General features: G+C 44.9%; 1 protein-coding gene across 3 annotated transcripts in view; it reads left to right on the top strand.

Annotated features, from left to right (window-relative positions):
* The window catches only part of TENM2 (teneurin transmembrane protein 2), a 6,300,157-nt gene that overhangs the window by 5,661,043 nt on the left and 619,485 nt on the right, over nucleotides 1–19,629 (top strand). The gene's annotated exons all lie outside the window — the stretch shown is intronic.

Below are 19,629 nucleotides of genomic sequence, written 5' to 3'. Positions count from 1 at the left end.
ACCTGAGAGTCAGCGGTTAGTCACTGATCCATAGCTATGGCTGACAGCTCACAGCAGCGGCATGTGATGTCACAGAATGCCAACTGCGCAAGCGTCAGTGTCCGGGAGACAAGGCACACATCCTGAATACAGGAAGTGAGAGAGAGCTCAATATTGCTACTGCGCAGGCGCCTGCAGTAGCCTACTGCGCAGGCGTCGGCGTATAGTAGACAAAGCGCGTGTCACGAATAAATGAGAAAGACCAATAAAGGGGACGCTTGCGGTCATGTGACCGATTAACCCTCAAAGATATACAGCTCACTTGCTGTGATTATTATCTGCACAAGCGTCGGCGGCTCAGTTGCCATGATGATCAGTTAAATAAACAGGACACTTTATGCTCAGCCAACTGGGCGGAGCTAACACAGGACACTGTTTATACTCAGCCAACTGGGTGGAGCTGACACACTCTTATTCAGATCTTATAAAAGAAGGACCAGAAAGTAACTATTGACCTTTTTGTCTATCCCAGTGCTATAATCTGTAGTTATAGGAACGACGACAACAAATAAAAGGATGAAAGAGCTCTTCATCACTGGTGCGCAGGCGCTAAGATAATAGATATGCTCAACTAAAATTAGTCACAAGCACATTTGTAACAGTAGTCAGTTCTAGAAATAGAGACAAGGCGCTACTGCGCAAATACCAGTATACATAGTCTCACTCATAGGTAGGTAGATAAAATAAATAGCCAGCTAGGCAGTGGCTGGACAAACCGACCAGATACAAAGTAAGCGGACAGTCTTCAGACACACAAATACTCAGTGAGCAAGTGTGAACCAAAAATTACAGTATGTAAATGATAAAGATCTTTATACTCAGCCAAATGGGCGGAGCTAACACACTCCAATACAAATCTTATACAAAAGAGACCAGAAGGTAACTGTTGACCTTTTTGTTGGTCCCAGTGCTACAATCAGTAATTATAGTAACGGCGACCACAAATAAAGGGGTAGAAAAACTCCTTATCAATGGTGCGCAGGCGCTCAGATATTATTATATGTGCTGGACTAAAAATAGTCACAAGCACAAAAAAACAGTATACATAATATCACTCATAACTCCGCTGGTGAAATAAATAGCCAACTTGGCAGTGGCTCAATAAGCCGATCGAACACAGAGTAAATGGCCGATCCCCAAACGCACAATTGCACGGTGCACAAGTATGGACAACAAATAACGACATATAAATGATAGAGATCGCGACAATAGAATGAGCGCAGCCATACCCAACTTGTACCAGAGCATCCCGCTAGTCCCAATCAGGATAAAGGGACCAAGCAAAAGTAAAACAGATATAGTCATAATCAGTTCACGTTTTATTATTATTCTCACGCACACCCAAAAGATCGAGACAGCGTGGAAGAATGAAAGTTCCACACCCAGGGCCCCCCCCAAAAAAAGAGTAAAAACGCCTGTAATCAATACTAAGCGAGTAATCACCTTGATAAAGCAGAGGCCCCACATAATAAGTCAAGAACTAAACATCTTAAGGGTGGACGGAAAAAGGATAGATATGGGTAATCACGCCCCACTGTCATGTAGCCACCACAGGAAACCTGTAAAGAAAAGTAGTCAAAAAGTAGTTGTTATTTAGACAAGGGCCATACTATTGATGTTTACATGGACCAGGGTGAAAAACAAGACATCTGGACCGCGCATGATGAGATCTGTTTATAAAAGTCAGTGAATAATAAGTCCTCATTTAAGCCTGAAGGAGTCAGACATAGTAACATAGTTATTAAGGTTGAAGGGAGACTTTAAGTCCATCTAGTTCAACCCATATCCTATCTTGCCCTAACATGTTGATCCAGAGGAAGGCAAAAAGAACCCATGTGGCAACAGTAAGCTTCACATTGGGGAAAAAAATTCCTTCCCGACTCCACATACGGCAATCAGACTAGCTCCCTGGATCAACGCAATATTAAGGAGACTAGTGTATATACCCTGTAATATTATACTTTTCAAGAAAGGCATCCAGTCCCTTCTTAAATTTTAGTAGTGAATCACTCATTACAACATCATATGGCAGAGAGTTCCATAGTCTCACTGCTCTTACAGTAAAGAATCCGCGTCTGTGAGTATGCTTAAACCTTCTTTCCTCCAGACGTAGAGGATGCCCCCTTGTCCCCGTCACAGGTCTAAGAGTAAAAAGATCATTAGAAAGGTCTTTGTATTGTCCCCACATATATTTATACATTGTAATAAGATCACCCCTAAGCCTTCGATTCTCCAAACTAAATAACCCCAAGTGTAATAACCTGTCTTGGTATTGCAGACCCCCTAGATCCCTAATAACCTTGGTCGCTCTTCTCTGCACCCGCTCCAGTTCAGCTATGTCCTTCCTATACACCGGAGACCAGAACTGTACACAGTATTCTAAGTGTGGTCGCACTAGTGACTTATATAGAGGTAAAATTATGTTCTCCTCATGAGCATCTATGCCTCTTTTAATGCATCCCATTATTTTATTTGCCTTTGCAGCAGCTGCTTGACTCTGGCCACTAAATGAGAGTTTGTCGTCCACCCATACACCCAGGTCTTTTTCAGTGACTGTTTTGCCCAGTGTTTTACAATTAAGCACATAATTATACAACTTGTTCGTTCTACCCAAGTGCATGACCTTACATTTATCCCCATTAAAGCTCATTTGCCATTTATCAGCCCAAGCTTCTAGTTTACATAAATCCTCCTGTAATATAAAATTGTCCTCCTCTGTATTAATTACCCTGCAGAGTTTAGTGTCATCTGCAAATATTGAAATTCTACTCTCTATGCCCCCTACAAGGTCATTAATAAATGTTAAAAAGAAGCGGGCCCAAAACTGACCCCTGTGGTACCCCACTGCTAACCGTGACCCAGTCCGAGTGTGCTCCATTAATAACCACCCTTTGTTTCCTATCCCTGAGCCAGCTCTTAACCCACCTACACATATTTTCCCCTATCCCCATTGTTCTCATTTTATGTATCAACCTTTTGTGTGGCACCGTATCAAAAGCTTTTGAAAAGTCCATGTACACCACGTCCACTGCATTCCCTTGGTCCAGTCCGGAACTTACCTCTTCATAAAAGCTTATCAGATTAGTCTGACAGGAACGGTCTCTTGTAAACCCATGTTGATATTGGGTCATAAGGTTATTCTTCTCCAGATGCTCCAGTATAGTATCTCTTAGAAAACCCTCCAGGATTTTACCCACAGTTGAGGTTAAACTTACTGGCCTATAATTTCCAAGTTCAGTTTTTGTCCCCTTTTTGAATATTGGCACCACACTTGCTATACGCCAGTCCTGTGGTACAGACCCTGTTATTATGGAATCTTTAAAGATTAAAAATAGTGGTCTATCTATGACTGTGCTTAATTCCTGCAGTACTCGGGGGTGTATCCCATCCGGGCCCGGGGATTTGTCAATTTTAGTGATTTGTAGATGCCGCCGTACTTCCTGCTGGGTTAAGCAGGTGACATTTAATGGAGAATTTTTATCCCTGATCATGTTATCCGTCATGGGATTTTCTTGTGTAAATACTGTTGAAAAAAAGTCATTTAGCATATTGGCTTTTTCCTCATCCTCATCCACCATTTCACCCAGACTATTTTTAAGGGGACCAACACTATCATTTTTTAGCTTCTTACTATTTATGTAGTTAAAGAATATTTTGGGATTATTTTTACTTTCTCTGGCAATGAGTCTCTCTGTCTCAATCTTTGCTGTCTTGATTTGCTTTTTACAGAATTTATTTAATCTTCTGTATTTATTTAATGCCTCATCACTACCTACTTGCTTTAATTCTCTAAATGCTTTATTTTTATCACTTATTGCGCCCCTTACAGCTCTATTTAGCCATAGTGGTTTCCTCCTATTTCTCGCATGTTTATACCCATACGGTATATATTGTGCACAGGTCCTATTCAGGATGCTAATAAACGTCTCCCATTTTCTTTGTGTATTTTTATGTCTCAGGATATCGTCCCAGTTAATTGTACCAAGATCATCTCTCATCCGTTGGAAATTTGCCTTCCTGAAGTTTAGTGTCCTTGTAACCCCTCTACTACACATCTTATTAAAGGATACATGAAAACTTATTAATTTGTGATCACTATTACCCAAGTGACCCTCAACCCTTACATTTGATATGCGGTCTGGCCTGTTGGTTAATATTAGGTCTAGCAGTGCCCCCCCTCTTGTTGGGTCCTGAACCAGTTGTGAAAGGTAATTGTCTCTCATAGTAGTCAAAAACCTATTACCCTTGCTGGAACTGCAGGTTTCGGTTCCCCAATGTATTTCAGGGTAGTTGAAGTCCCCCATAATAATGACTTCTCCTTGAGTCGCTGCTTCATCTATTTGCTTTATGAAGATATTCTCTGTAGCTTCCATTATTTTTGGAGATTTATAACAAACCCCTATCAGTAATTTATTATTTTTCCCCCCTCCCCTTATCTCTACCCACAGGGACTCTACATTTTCATTAGATTCATATATATTATCACGAAGGATGGGTTTTAAGGATGATTTTACATATAAACACACGCCTCCCCCTCGCTTATTTGTACGGTCATTTCTGAACAGACTATAGCCCTGTAAATTAACAGCCCAGTCATGGCTCTCATCCAGCCATGTCTCAGATATCCCCACCATGTCATAATTATGTTCCAACAACATTAACTCCAATTCCTCCATTTTGTTGGCGAGACTTCTGGCATTAGTATACATGCACGTTATGTATCTCTCTGTACCTCTATTCTTTCTTAAATTATTAACTGTTCTAACCCCACTCCCCATGCCACCTCCACCCCCAATGTCATTATTTGTGCCCAGGTCTCTATCTGCACTGTCTTCCCCTCCTATAAAAGGAATACCCTCCCCCCGTCCCTAGTTTAAACACTCCTCCAACCTTCTAGCCATTTTCTCCCCCAGCACAGCTGCACCCTCCCCATTGAGGTGCAGCCCGTCCCTAGCGTAGAACCTGTTGCCAACTGAGAAGTCGGCCCAGTTCTGCAGGAACCCAAACTCCTCCTTCCTACACCAATTCCTGAGCCACTTATTAACCTCCCTAATCTCCCGTTGCCTCTCTGGCGTGGCACGTGGTACAGGAAGTATTTCCGAAAATACCACCTTGGAGGTCCTTGCTTTAAGCTTACAGCCTAATTCCCTGAAATCATCTTTAAGGACCTTCCACCTACCTCTAACTTTGTCATTTGTGCCAATGTGCACCATGACCGCTGGATCCTCTCCAACCCCTCCCAGTAATCTGTCAACCCGATCAGCGATGTGTCGGACTCGAGCGCCAGGTAGGCAGCACACCATTCGACAATCCCTGTCTTTGTGACAGATTGCCCTATCTGTTCCCCTAATAATTGAGTCTCCCACTACCAGAACCTGTCTGGCCTGCCCTGCTCTCCTATTTCCCCCCTTACTGGAGCAGACACTCCTCCGGCTTTCAGAGGACATGCCTTGCTGCAGCAGTGCTACTCCTGCACTAACACTCCCCTCATCTGCCAACTTAGCAAACTTATTGGGGTGTGCCAGATCAGGACTAGCCTCCCTGGTGCTCTTCCCTCTACCCCGCCTTCTAACTGTCACCCAGCTAGCTGCTTCATTGTCCTGCAGCTCCAACCTAGCATCCCCCCCTCATCTATCCCATTGAGCGTCTGCTCAGTGAGCAGAAGACTCCTTTCCATATTGTCTATGGATCTCACTGTTGCCAGCTGCACATTTAGATCCAGTATCTGGGCTTCCAAATGCACAACGTGCTCACATCTTGCACAGCAGTATGCACCCTCGACCGGCAGTTCAAGGATTTCATACATGCGGCAAGACGTGCACTGGATGGCATTGGCAATAGTGGAGCACATCCTAATGGGGATTGCACCAGACAATAAGATAAGCAAAAATAATTAAAAAAAAAAAAAAAAAAAGTATTAATATAACAGCAATTCAGTAAGACCTCCCTTGGAAACTCCCTGAATCTAAAGTCACTGAATTTCAAGTGACACACTTACCACAGTTCGTACTTACGCTCAGGTCACACTCAGCTCGTTCACACTCGCTCAGGAAGAACATTTAAAAGAGTTTTTTTTTTTTTTCCCCCTTTTACCAGCACACCACCTTGCTGCTCAATGCACTTCCAAAAAAAGGGGACTTCCGAGATCCACTTTGATTCTCATCTCAAAAGTTCAAGAGTAATATCTCCTCCCCTTATGTCCAATTGAACAGTCTTAAGTCCTAGGATTTTGGTACCATTCCACCGAGAATTATGCAGATCCAGATAGTGCGATGCTACCGAAGTGAATGTTTTGCCCTTCTCCAAATCCTTTTTGGCTGTTGTAATACCCGAGAAATGGTGTTGTATCCTCCTCCTCAATTCCTGCATCATTTGCCCAACATAAATCCTCGGGCACAGGCACACCAGAGCATATACTACATTACGAGATTTACAATTAAAATAGCTTCATGTAGTGACCTGGAATGGAAAAACAGGTAGGGTAAGAACATTAGAGCCAAAGGTAAATGGGCAAATGTTGCAGTTGCCACAGGGGTATGTGCCAGTCAAGCGTACTCCCCTATTCAATCTAGTAACCGGTCGTCTAAAGTTTCTATGGCACAGACGGTCTTTAAGATTAGTGGCCCTTCTTGCAACCAAACTTGGTTGTGCTGAGATATGGGGTTTTAGTCTCAGCTCTCTTCGGAGGATCCCCCAATGTTTAGTTAGAATTCTTCCAATACCCCCCCACTAGTTATTATATGTGGTAATGACCCCAAGTGGTTTAGTGGGTCCCTTCACCCGAGGTACAAGCAAATCATCCCTATCAGCATCCCTTGCTGCCATAAAGGCCCGTGATAGTACCTTTTTGGGGTAGCCTCTGTTCTTGAATCGCGTTGTTAGGTCCCGTGCGTGGGCCAAAAAATCCTCTTGCGTGCTACAGTTCCTTTTGACACGATAAAACTGCCCCTTAGGGATGCCATTCCTAAGGTGTTGTTGATGGAAACTGGTAAAATGCAGTAAACTGTTAGTAGCCGTCGGTTTACGTTATAGGGGAGACAAAATGCGGGAACCATCCAAACGAAGCTTCAGATCCAGAAATTCCACTTCTGTTTTGGAGAAGTGGGAGGTAAGTCGTATATTCAGAACATTGTTGTTTAATGTCTCAACAAACTGCTGACATTCATCCAGGGTGCCTGTCCAGAGAAACAAAATGTCATCAATGTAACGATACCATCTATTGACATGGGTGGAGAAGGACTCAAGACAGTACACCCTGGTGAGCTCCCACCACCCCAAAAACATACGCGGGCGCACAACATGTGCCCATCGTGGTGCCAGTCACTTGCCTGTAGTGGACCCGATCGAAGACAAAATTATTTTTATCGAGTATAAAATGTAACAAGTCCAGCAAGAATGAGTCATGTTTTCGATTGCCCGATGTATTTTGGTCCAAAAAGAAAGAGACCGCCTGGATCCCCAAGTCATGCCATATACACGTATACAATGAATCAACATCAAGCGTTACAAGCCAGGTGTTTGGAGGGACATCAAGATCCCATAGCTGTTGGATGAGAAAAGTGGAGTCCCTTACAAAAGAATTGAGGGAGGACACAAGTGGCTGAAGAAAAAAGTCAACATAGATGCACAGTCGTTCCAATAAACCACCCATCCCGGACATGATAGGCCGCCCAGGAGGCACCTGTAAAGATTTATGTACGTTGGGTAACATATAGAAGGTCGGTGTCCTGGGATGGTGGTTCATCATAAACTCCTTTTGCCTCTTGTTGATAATGTTGCAGGTGAATGCCGAGTCCCATAGGCGGTCCAGTTTAGCTTTAAAGGCACAAGAGGGGTCCGAGGGGAGAACCTGGTAACAGTTAGAGTTTGATAATTGTCTTTTAGCTTCATCAAGATATAATTTGATGGGCCAAATAACCAGATTCCCCCTTTATCAGCCTCACGGATGACAAATTCCCGATTTGATCCCAACCTAGCAATAGTAGCCTGTTCAAGCTTACTTAGATTCCTGTCTCTGTTAGAATCTACCCTTAAAGCTTTTATTTCACTGCACACTGTATTGAAGGACTGCACTGCTGGAAATAGTGAGAAGGAGGGTGTGGCCTGGGACGGTAACCTATCGGAGAATCTCTTCCTCCTTGTAAACCCTTCTTCATTCTCATCCAACAGATCCAATAGATCTCTAAAAGCCTGTCTTTCGATTAAGGGGAGGTCATCAATAGCGGATGGCTGGTGATATAGTAGTCTGAATGTGAGCTGTCTACAAAAGAGATAGACATCCTTAGTTAGCGTAAACTTTTCAAGGCAACTGGTTGGACAAAAAGAAAGACCCTTCTCCAGGACTTTAACCTCCAAATCAGAGAGCACATAAGATGACAAATTAATAATTTGTAGCTTACCAACACCAGGGTTAACGTCAGAATGGGCCGAAGCTGTCAGATTTAACGCCTTCTGTTCTGCCGTGTCTCCCGTTTGTACCTGGGAGACCACATCCTGAAATTCCGAGTGCGTTTCTTTTGTGAAGTGTCTTTTCCGTCGGCCCCTCCTGTTGCTCCTTCGGCGTCGCTTTGCTGGGACGATAAAGAAATCGCTAGATGGGAGTTCATGTAAAGAGGCTATATTTTTCTCTGGTGCCATAGTTGTGCCTTTTGTTACCTCTATGCACCCATCTGTAGGCCCGTCCACTCTTAAAATCATTCTGATCCCTTTTAAATTTTTGTTTTTTGCCCCCAATCACCTCTTTTTCAAAATTATCAGTGATAGTTTTAAGTTGGATCTGAAAAGGCTCGACTAAGGTTTTTTTTATCAAATTTGCCCAAATCACCCTCAATAGTTTTGATCTTATCCTTAATGGTAACCAAAATCGCGCGATCATGCTCAATAGGCATCTCCATAATGATGGCAGAACACCGAAATAAACCACTCTCCCAGGTTTTTTGGAAAGCCTCATTCGCCTCCCAGGCGGGAAAAATTTGTATCCTAAGTCCTCTAGGAACCAAACCACACTTTTTGTATTCCTCTAGTGTCTTAATGTTCCACCATGTTTTAGTTAATGACTTATGTAAACCAGTTAGTTACCCTGGAAACACTCTGAAAATCCACATCACCTGTAACGCCACTAGCTGTAACAGCCAGGCTATCGTCAAATATACCACTGGCCTTATTATTCCACGCATCTTCCCTAGCCGCTAAATCCATATCGTAAAAAGAGATCAAAATTGTATAAGATAAAATATCTATATATTTAGTCGTGTGCCAACGCCCAGAAGTAGCGGAGGAACAAGCAACCGCAAAAATAGCACTGAGAAACATAGAAATGGGGGCACCACCGAAAGGATAATTAAGGGGATCCAATCTAGACCTATATAGTACATAACTTTGACAAAAAGGAGAGAAAGAAATAGGCCATGAGTAGGGGATCACTCTGAATAGGACATAGCATATATAATACACATTTTATTAAACACAGCAAACAGCAAAAATTCTTAAAAACATAAAAAATGGACACAAATGTGACACATACACAAATAATACAATAATAAGACAGGTGTCAGTTACTACAGTGGGGAAACAGCTGAGAACGTGTAGTGGACGTGCAGTACCTTGGGTTGACCAGTAGAGGGCAGGGAGGAGTGTGAGCAAAGGACTTGACATCAGCTTAGGGCTTAGGAAACCGTTGGTCATGGGGGCGGAGTTACAGGGAACAGGGAATGATATAAATTTGACAGGAGGGTTCCAGAAAGTTCCAGTCCCCAGGGGGAGCTCCAGTGACAGGAGGACTACGACAGTTTGTGCACTGTGAGGAAAACTAAACCAGGGGGACTGAGGAGAGAGAAAGTCAGGGGTGGTCCTGACACAAGAGTACCGCAGAATAGATGAGGCACTGAGGTAAAGCATACCGTATTGAGGGAGAGACAACTGATCAGTAAAAGTACTGTTGGTTTACGGGCCTAAGGCGGCCACAGTGAGGGATCTGACAGGGGCGTCGAAGAGTGAAGACGGGACGGTGCGTATATATAATCTAAAGAGCCTGTACTTATACAAAGTATAATGGCAACTGAGCCCCAAACCAGCACGGTCTTTGTATAAGTACAGGCGCTTTAGATCACAGGTATTGCGCCTTATCATTGTTTTCTCCAGCGATGTGCGTCTATTGGTGACTATGGCAGCTGCATGACTAGTAATACAGTGGTTATCTACGTCTCGCTTTGGCCGGGAGCTCCTATGGGGGAGTGTTTTTGGTCATCACCTACTCAGATAATTACTACAGTGAAAGTGTTAGAATGTCCCCTTAATTGTGTCTCTTCACCTATTTGTGACGAGCGCTTTGTTTATTATACGCCGATGCTTGCGTAGATAATCATCACAGCAAGTGAGCTGTATCTTTGAGGGTTAATCGGTCACATGACCACAAGCGTCCCCTTGATTGGTCTTTATTAGAGTTGAGCGACTTTTGGTTTTTTAGGGTCGCGTTTCGTTTCGTGAAACCCGACTTTTCCAAAAGTCGGGTCAAGCAAGATCGTCCGATTATAGGGAAAAGTCGGGGTCGTCCCGAAACACGAAACCCAATGTAAGTCAATGGGGAATAAAAGTCGGCAGTGAGAGGAGGACAGGAAACACACCTACAGTGCCCATTTGAATGCCAAAAGCATCAATTCTTCTTACTTAAGCTTGTCAACCTTAATTAACTTCATAATACAAGTTACGCACTGAAAAATGGGGGTTATTTGGCTAAAGTTGTGGGGGGGGGCTGGCTGCAGGTTTTCATGTGCCCTGGGTGAAAGAGCGCCCCTTTAACACATACCACAACTCATCATGCTCCGATACGGCAGAGAAATAGCGGTATAGTACAATGAAAAATACTTCACTTTTTACATCTCATGACGAGGCCCATCTATTTCTCCATACAGAATCATTGGTCCCATTTAATGTTTGAAACAGTATATGATGAGCTCCACATAATGCTACAGTATATGTTGGTCCCCATGGATGAAGCTCCACTGTCTTATGGGCCCAAATAATGCTCCAAACATAATGGGCCCCATTTCTAATGCTCTAGTGTATAATGGGCCCTGTAAATGCTGCTCCAGTGTCTGATGTCCACCTTTGGAATGTTCCAGTGTATGGTGGGCCCCATCTATCATTCTCCAGAGTATAGTGCTCCCCAAAAATTGCTGTCCCAACATTGAAAACAATCAAATAAGTCTCCTCGCTAGGGAATCCCTGTACTAGTCTAGACTCCTCGTCGTCCCCATCTTCCATCTCACTGTACAGTATTTCAACTTTGCAAGTGCTGTGATCCTGGGCAAGCAGGGGGGGGCCCACTCGTTGGCTACGGCACTGGCACAGGGCCCCTGATAGTACGGTGGTGTGTCTGATGGTGGGTGGGCCGAACCTGCACTTTCATCTGCAGCTTCCACTTTGTCACCGTGTAAGATGGAACTGTATATGGGAAGGGTAACCTGAGTTTCATCAGGGTCAGATTCAGGCCGGGTAGCGTGCGAGGGGAATGTAGTGGTCTGGGTCAATGTACCAGCAGATTCATCGAGCAGTGGCTGGGCATCAGTGCACTTGTGTCGCCCCCAGGAGTACGGTCGCCACAGTGGCATTACCTTCTTCCTAGGGAGTGTGATGTCATGCTTGGCAGCAACGAAGGATCTCTCTAGCAGGTTAACTGATTGGGCGGCGTTATTCCCACGAATCATGACCCTCCAAACAGCGTTCATGAAGGCAAAGTGTTTGTTTTACGTGGGCAGTATGGTTGCAAAGCTGAACCTTAAAGGAATGTCCAGAAGGGCACCACCAGGAGTGGAGCCTACGGTTAAATTCGACTCCACCTGGGAAACCTCAACCATGCCAGCTACAGAACAGATGCACACATTGCAAGCTTAATTCCGTTAACGAACGAGACTCTGTCATGCCCCGCGGTCCGAGTCCGGCTTACTAGAGGGACACGTGAGGCTCTGGCACATGAGATTGGCCAATAACTGGTGTGTCATGCCCTTACATGTCCGTGGCTGCATGTGCGCTACACTGAAAAGGCCAGCGTTTGTCGCTTACAGGTGCAGATAACCCGCTGAACAACGTTAGTGATGGGGATCACTGATTACAATTATTACCCGCGAACAATGATTTCCCAGTAAGTGCAGGTCAACCGCAGTTCCGGAATTAGGCCTAACCGTCATTCCTGAAAAAATGAAAAACTTACGTGTGCAAACCACAGGTGCTGTAGCTTGCTTAACAGCTCGCCAGCCGTTCTCACGCCCAGTATGGATTACACGTGATTGCACAAAGGTGAGAAAGGGTACCGTTTCCCCAGATAACATGTATGGATAGCGTACACATTCAAAATATATGTCTATACAGCAGGAGGCAGGCTCAGACGGTGTTAGGCCCAGTATGGATTGCACGTGATTGCACAAAGGTTAGAAAGGGTACCGTATCCCTGGATAACATGTATGGATAGCGTACACATTCAAAATATATGTCTCAGGAGGCAGGCTCAGACGGTGTCAGGCACAGTATGGATTGCACGTGATTGCACAAAGGTTAGAAAGGGTACCGTATCCCCGGATAACATGTATGGATAGCATACACATTCAAAATATATGTCTCAGGAGGCAGGCTCAGACGGTGTTAGGCCCAGTATGGATTGCACGTGATTGCACAAAGGATAGAAAGGGTACCGGATCCCCGGATAACATGTATGGATAGCGTACACATTCAAATATATGTCTCAGGAGGCAGGCTCAGACGGTGTCAGGCACAGTATGGATTGCACGTGATTGCACAAAGGTTAGAAAGGGTACCGTATCCCCGGATAACATGTATGGATAGCGTACACATTCAAAATATATGTCTATACATCAGGAGGCAGGCTCAGACGGTGTTAGGCCCAGTATGGATTGCACAAAGGTTAGAAAGGGTACCGTATCCCTGGATAACATGTATGGATAGCGTACACATTCAAAATATATGTCTCAGGAGGCAGGCTCAGACGGTGTTAGGCCCAGTATGGATTGCACGTGATTGCACAAAGGTTAGAAAGGGTACCGTATCCCCGGATAACATGTATGGATAGCGTACACATTCAAAATATATGTCTCAGGAGGCAGGCTCAGACGGTGTTAGGCCCAGTATGGATTGCACGTGATTGCACAAAGGTTAGAAAGGGTACTGTATCCCCGGATAACATGTATGGATAGCATACACATTCAAAATATATGTCTCAGGAGGCAGGCTCAGACGGTGTTAGGCCCAGTATGGATTGCACGTGATTGCACAAAGGTTAGAAAGGGTACCGTATCCCTGGATAACATGTATGGATAGCGTACACATTTAAAATATATGTCTCAGGAGGCAGGCTCAGACGGTGTCAGGCACAGTATGGATTGCACGTGATTGCAAAAAGGTTAGAAAGGGTACCGTATCCCCGGATAACATGTATGGATAGCGTACACATTCAAAATATATGTCTCAGGAGGCAGGCTCAGACGGTGTCAGGCACAGTATGGATTGCACGTGATTCCACAAAGGTTAGAAAGGGTACCGTATCCCTGGATAACATGTATGGATAGCGTACACATTCAAAATATATGTCTATACATCAGGAGGCAGGCTCAGACGGTGTTAGGCCCAGTATGGATTGCACGTGATTGCACAAAGGTTAGAAAGGGTACCGTATCCCTGGATAACATGTATGGATAGCGTACACATTCAAAATATATGTCTCAGGAGGCAGGCTCAGACGGTGTTAGGCCCAGTATGGATTGCACGTGATTGCACAAAGGTTAGAAGGGGTACCGTATCCCCGGATAACATGTATGGATAGCGCACACATTCAAAATATATGTCTCAGGAGGCAGGCTCAGACGGTGTTAGGCCCAGTATGGATTGCACGTGATTGCACAAAGGTTAGAAAGGGTACCGTATCCCCAGATAACATGTATGGATAGCGTACACATTCAAAATATATGTCTCAGGAGGCAGGCTCAGACGGTGTTAGGCCCAGTATGGATTGCACGTGATTGCACAAAGGTTAGAAAGGGTACCGTATCCCCGGATAACATGTATGGATAGCGTACACATTCAAAATATATGTCTCAGGAGACAGGCTCAGACGGTGTCAGGCCCAGTATGGATTGCACGTGATTGCACAAAGGTTAGAAAGGGTACCGTATCCCCGGAATACATGTATGGATAGCGTACACATTCAAAATATATGTCTCAGTAGGCAGGCTCAGACGGTGTCAGGCACAGTATGGATTGCACGTGATTGCACAAAGGTTAGAAAGGGTACTGTATCCCCGGATAACATGTATGGATAGCATACACATTCAAAATATATGTCTATACATCAGGAGGCAGGCTCAGACGGTGTTAGGCCCAGTATGGATTGCACAAAGGTTAGAAAGGGTACCGTATCCCTGGATAACATGTATGGATAGCGTACACATTCAAAATATATGTCTCAGGAGGCAGGCTCAGACGGTGTTAGGCCCAGTATGGATTGCACGTGATTGCACAAAGGTTAGAAAGGGTACCGTATCCCCGGATAACATGTATGGATAGCGTACACATTCAAAATATATGTCTCAGGAGGCAGGCTCAGACGGTGTTAGGCCCAGTATGGATTGCACGTGATTGCACAAAGGTTAGAAAGGGTACCGTATCCCCGGATAACATGTATGGATAGCGTACACATTCAAAATATATGTCTCAGGAGGCAGGCTCAGAAGGTGTTAGGCCCAGTATGGATTGCACGTGATTGCACAAAGGTTAGAAAGGGTACTGTATCCCCGGATAACATGTATGGATAGCATACACATTCAAAATATATGTCTCAGGAGGCAGGCTCAGACGGTGTTAGGCCCAGTATGGATTGCACGTGATTGCACAAAGGTTAGAAAGGGTACCGTATCCCTGGATAACATGTATGGATAGTGTACACATTTAAAATATATGTCTCAGGAGGCAGGCTCAGACGGTGTCAGGCACAGTATGGATTGCACGTGATTGCACAAAGGTTAGAAAGGGTACCGTATCCCCGGATAACATGTATGGATAGCGTACACATTCAAAATATATGTCTCAGGAGGCAGGCTCAGACGGTGTCAGGCACAGTATGGATTGCACGTGATTCCACAAAGGTTAGAAAGGGTACCGTATCCCTGGATAACATGTATGGATAGCGTACACATTCAAAATATATGTCTATACATCAGGAGGCAGGCTAAGACGGTGTTAGGCCCAGTATGGATTGCACGTGATTGCACAAAGGTTAGAAAGGGTACCGTATCCCTGGATAACATGTATGGATAGCGTACACATTCAAAATATATGTCTCAGGAGGCAGGCTCAGACGGTGTTAGGCCCAGTATGGATTGCACGTGATTGCACAAAGGTTAGAAAGGGTACCGTATCCCCGGATAACATATATGGATAGCGTACACATTCAAAATATATGTCTCAGGAGGCAGGCTCAGACGGTGTTAGGCCCAGTATGGATTGCACGTGATTGCACAAAGGTTAGAAAGGGTACCGTATCCCCGGATAACATGTATGGATAGCGTACACATTCAAAATATATGTCTCAGGAGGCAGGCTCAGACGGTGTTAGGCCCAGTATGGATTGCACGTGATTGCACAAAGGTTAGAAAGGGTACCGTATCCCCGGATAACATGTATGGATAGCGTACACATTCAAAATATATGTCTCAGGAGACAGGCTCAGACGGTGTCAGGCCCAGTATGGATTGCACGTGATTGCACAAAGGTTAGAAAGGGTACCGTATCCCCGGATAACATGTATGGATAGCGTACACATTCAAAATATATGTCTCAGTAGGCAGGCTCAGACGGTGTCAGGCACAGTATGGATTGCACGTGATTGCACAAAGGTTAGAAAGGGTACCGTATCCCTGGATAACATGTATGGATAGCGTACACATTCAAAATATATGTCTATACATCAGGAGGCAGGCTCAGACGGTGTTAGGCCCAGTATGGATTGCACGTGATTGCACAAAGGTTAGAAAGGGTACCGTATCCCTGGATAACATGTATGGATAGCGTACACATTTAAAATATATGTCTCAGGAGGCAGGCTCAGACGGTGTTAGGCCCAGTATGGATTGCACGTGATTGCACAAAGGTTAGAAAGGGTACCGTATCCCCGGATAACATGTATGGATAGCGTACACATTCAAAATATACAGTGGGGCAAAAAAGTATTTAGTCAGTCAGCAATAGTGCAAGTTCCACCACTTAAAAAGATGAGAGGCGTCTGTAATTTACATCATAGGTAGACCTCAACTATGGGAGACAAACTGAGAAAAAAAAATCCAGAAAATCACATTGTCTGTTTTTTTTTTCCTTTTATTTGCATATTATGGTGGAAAATAAGTATTTGGTCAGAAACAAGCAATCAAGATTTCTGGCTCTCACAGACCTGTAACTTCTTCTTTAAGAGTCTCCTCTTTCCTCCACTCATTACCTGTAGTAATGGCACCTGTTTAAACTTGTTATCAGTATAAAAAGACACCTGTGCACACCCTCAAACAGTCTGACTCCAAACTCCACTATGGTGAAGACCAAAGAGCTGTCAAAGGACACCAGAAACAAAATTGTAGCCCTGCACCAGGCTGGGAAGACTGAATCTGCAATAGCCAACCAGCTTGGAGTGAAGAAATCAACTGTGGGAGCAATAATTAGAAAATGGAAGACATACAAGACCACTGATAATCTCCCTCGATCTGGTGCTCCACGCAAAATCCCACCCCGTGGGGTCAGAATGATCACAAGAACGGTGAGCAAAAATCCCAGAACCACGCGGGGGGGACCTAGTGAATGAACTGCAGAGAGCTGGGACCAATGTAACAAGGCCTACCATAAGTAACACACTACGCCACCATGGACTCAGATCCTGCAGTGCCAGACGTGTCCCACTGCTTAAGCCTGTACATGTCCGGGCCCGTCTGAAGTTTGCTAGAGAGCATTTGGATGATCCAGAGGAGTTTTGGGAGAATGTCCTATGGTCTGATGAAACCAAACTGGAACTGTTTGGTAGAAACACAACTTGTCGTGTTTGGAGGAAAAAGAATACTGAGTTGCATCCATCAAACACCATACCTACTGTAAAGCATGGTGGTGGAAACATCATGCTTTGGGGCTGTTTCTCTGCAAAGGGGCCAGGACGACTGATCCGGGTACATGAAAGAATGAATGGGGCCATGTATCGTGAAATTTTGAGTGCAAACCTCCTTCCATCGGCAAGGGCATTGATGATGAAACGTGGCTGGGTCTTTCAACATGACAATGATCCAAAGCACACCGCCAGGGCAACGAAGGAGTGGCTTCGTAAGAAACATTTCAAGGTCCTGGAGTGGCCTAGCCAGTCTCCAGATCTCAACCCTATAGAAAACCTTTGGAGGGAGTTGAAAGTCCGTGTTGCCAAGCGAAAAGCCAAAAACATCACTGCTCTAGAGGAGATCTGCATGGAGGAATGGGCCAACATACCAACAACAGTGTGTGGCAACCTTGTGAAGACTTACAGAAAACGTTTGACCTCTGTCATTGCCAACAAAGGATATATCACAAAGTATTGAGATGACATTTTGTTTCTGACCAAATACTTATTTTCCACCATAATATGCAAATAAAAGGAAAAAAAAACAGACAATGTGATTTTCTGGATTTTTTTTTCTCAGTTTGTCTCCCATAGTTGAGGTCTACCTATGATGTAAATTACAGACGCCTCTCATCTTTTTAAGTGGTGGAACTTGCACTATTGCTGACTGACTAAATACTTTTTTGCCCCATTGTATGTCTCAGGAGGCAGGCTCAGATGGTGTCAGGCACAGTATGGATTGCACGTGATTGCACAAAGGTTAGAAAGGGTACCGTATCCCTGGATAACATGTATGGATAGCGTACACATTCAAAATATATGTCTCAGGAGGCAGGCTCAGACGGTGTTAGGCCCAGTATGGATTGCACGTGATTGCACAAAGGTTAGAAAGGGTACCGTATCCCCGGATACCTTGTATTGATAGCGTACACATTCAAAATATATGTCTCAGGAGGCAGGCTCAGATGGTGTTAGGCCCAGTATGGATTGCACGTGATTGCACAAAGGTTAGAAAGGGTACCGTATCCCCGGATAACATGTATTGATAGCGTACACATTCAAAATATATGTCTCAGGAGGCAGGCTCAGACGGTGTTAGGCCCAGTATGGATTGCACGTGATTGCACAAAGGTTAGAAAGGGTACCGTATCCCCGGATAACATGTATTGATAGCATACACATTCAAAATATATGTCTCAGGAGGCAGGCTCAGACGGTGTTAGGCCCAGTATGGATTGCACGTGATTGCACAAAGGTTAGAAAGGGTACCGTATCCCCGGATAACATGTATGGATAGCGTACACATTCAAAATATATGTCTCAGGAGGCAGGCTCAGACGGTGTCAGGCACAGTATGGATTGCACGTGATTGCACAAAGGTTAGAAAGGGTACCGTATCCCTGGATAACATGTATGGATAGCGTACACATTCAAAATATATGTCTCAGGAGGCAGGCTCAGACGGTGTTAGGCCCAGTATGGATTGCACATGATTGCACAAAGGTTAGAAAGGGTACCGTATCCCCGGATACCTTGTATGGATAGTGTACACATTCAAAATATATGTCTCAGGAGGCAGGCTCAGACGGTGTTAGGCCCAGTACGGATTGCACGTGATTGCACAAAGGTTAGAAAGGGTACCGTATCCCCGGATAACATGTATTGATAGCGTACCCATTCAAAATATATGTCTCAGGAGGCAGGCTCAGACGGTGTTAGGCCCAGTATGGATTGCACGTGATTGCACAAAGGTTAGAAAGGGTACCGTATCCCCGGATAACATGTATTGATAGCGTACACATTCAAAATATATGTCTCAGGAGGCAGGCTCAGACGGTGTTAGGCCCAGTATGGATTGCACGTGATTGCACAAAGGTTAGAAAGGGTACCGTATCCCTGGATAACATGTATGGATAGCGTACACATTCAAAATATATGTCTCAGGAGGCAGGCTCAGACGGTGTTAGGCCCAGTATGGATTGCACGTGATTGCACAAAGGTTAGAAAGGGTACCGTATCCCCGGATAACATGTATGGATAGCGTACACATTCAAAATATATGTCTATACAGCAGGAGGCAGGCTCAGACGGTGTCAGGCACAGTATGGATTTGACGGTCCAGATTACACAGCGGAGGAGCAGGGAGAGGTAAAGATTGCAAATGCTGGGGCCCTGCCCAAGCAAGAGGGGCCCACTCGTGGGCCTCGGTACTGGCACTGGGCCCCTCATAGTACAGCGGTGTGTCTGACGGCGGGTGTGCACCACCACCGTCAGAGACACTTGATTGCACTATGAGGGACCCTGTGCCAGTGCCCGCGCCCAAGAGTCGGCCTACCCACCTGTCCAGGGCAACGGCACTCGCACGGTGTCGTGCGCTAGGTGGTGACCCCGGCCATGGGGGGGGAGGCAGCACAGTTAGGGAGTTTTAGAAAGTGGCATATGTTGATGTTGGACATTCAGCT

This window comes from Dendrobates tinctorius, unplaced genomic scaffold (genome assembly GCF_039654945.1).
Source record: "Dendrobates tinctorius isolate UK_male_01 unplaced genomic scaffold, ASM3965494v1 ptg000108l, whole genome shotgun sequence".
In the NCBI taxonomy this organism is placed as follows: Eukaryota; Metazoa; Chordata; class Amphibia; order Anura; family Dendrobatidae; genus Dendrobates; species Dendrobates tinctorius.
Note: the sequence above shows the minus strand (reverse complement) of the source record. Positions and strands in the feature narration are given on the sequence as shown.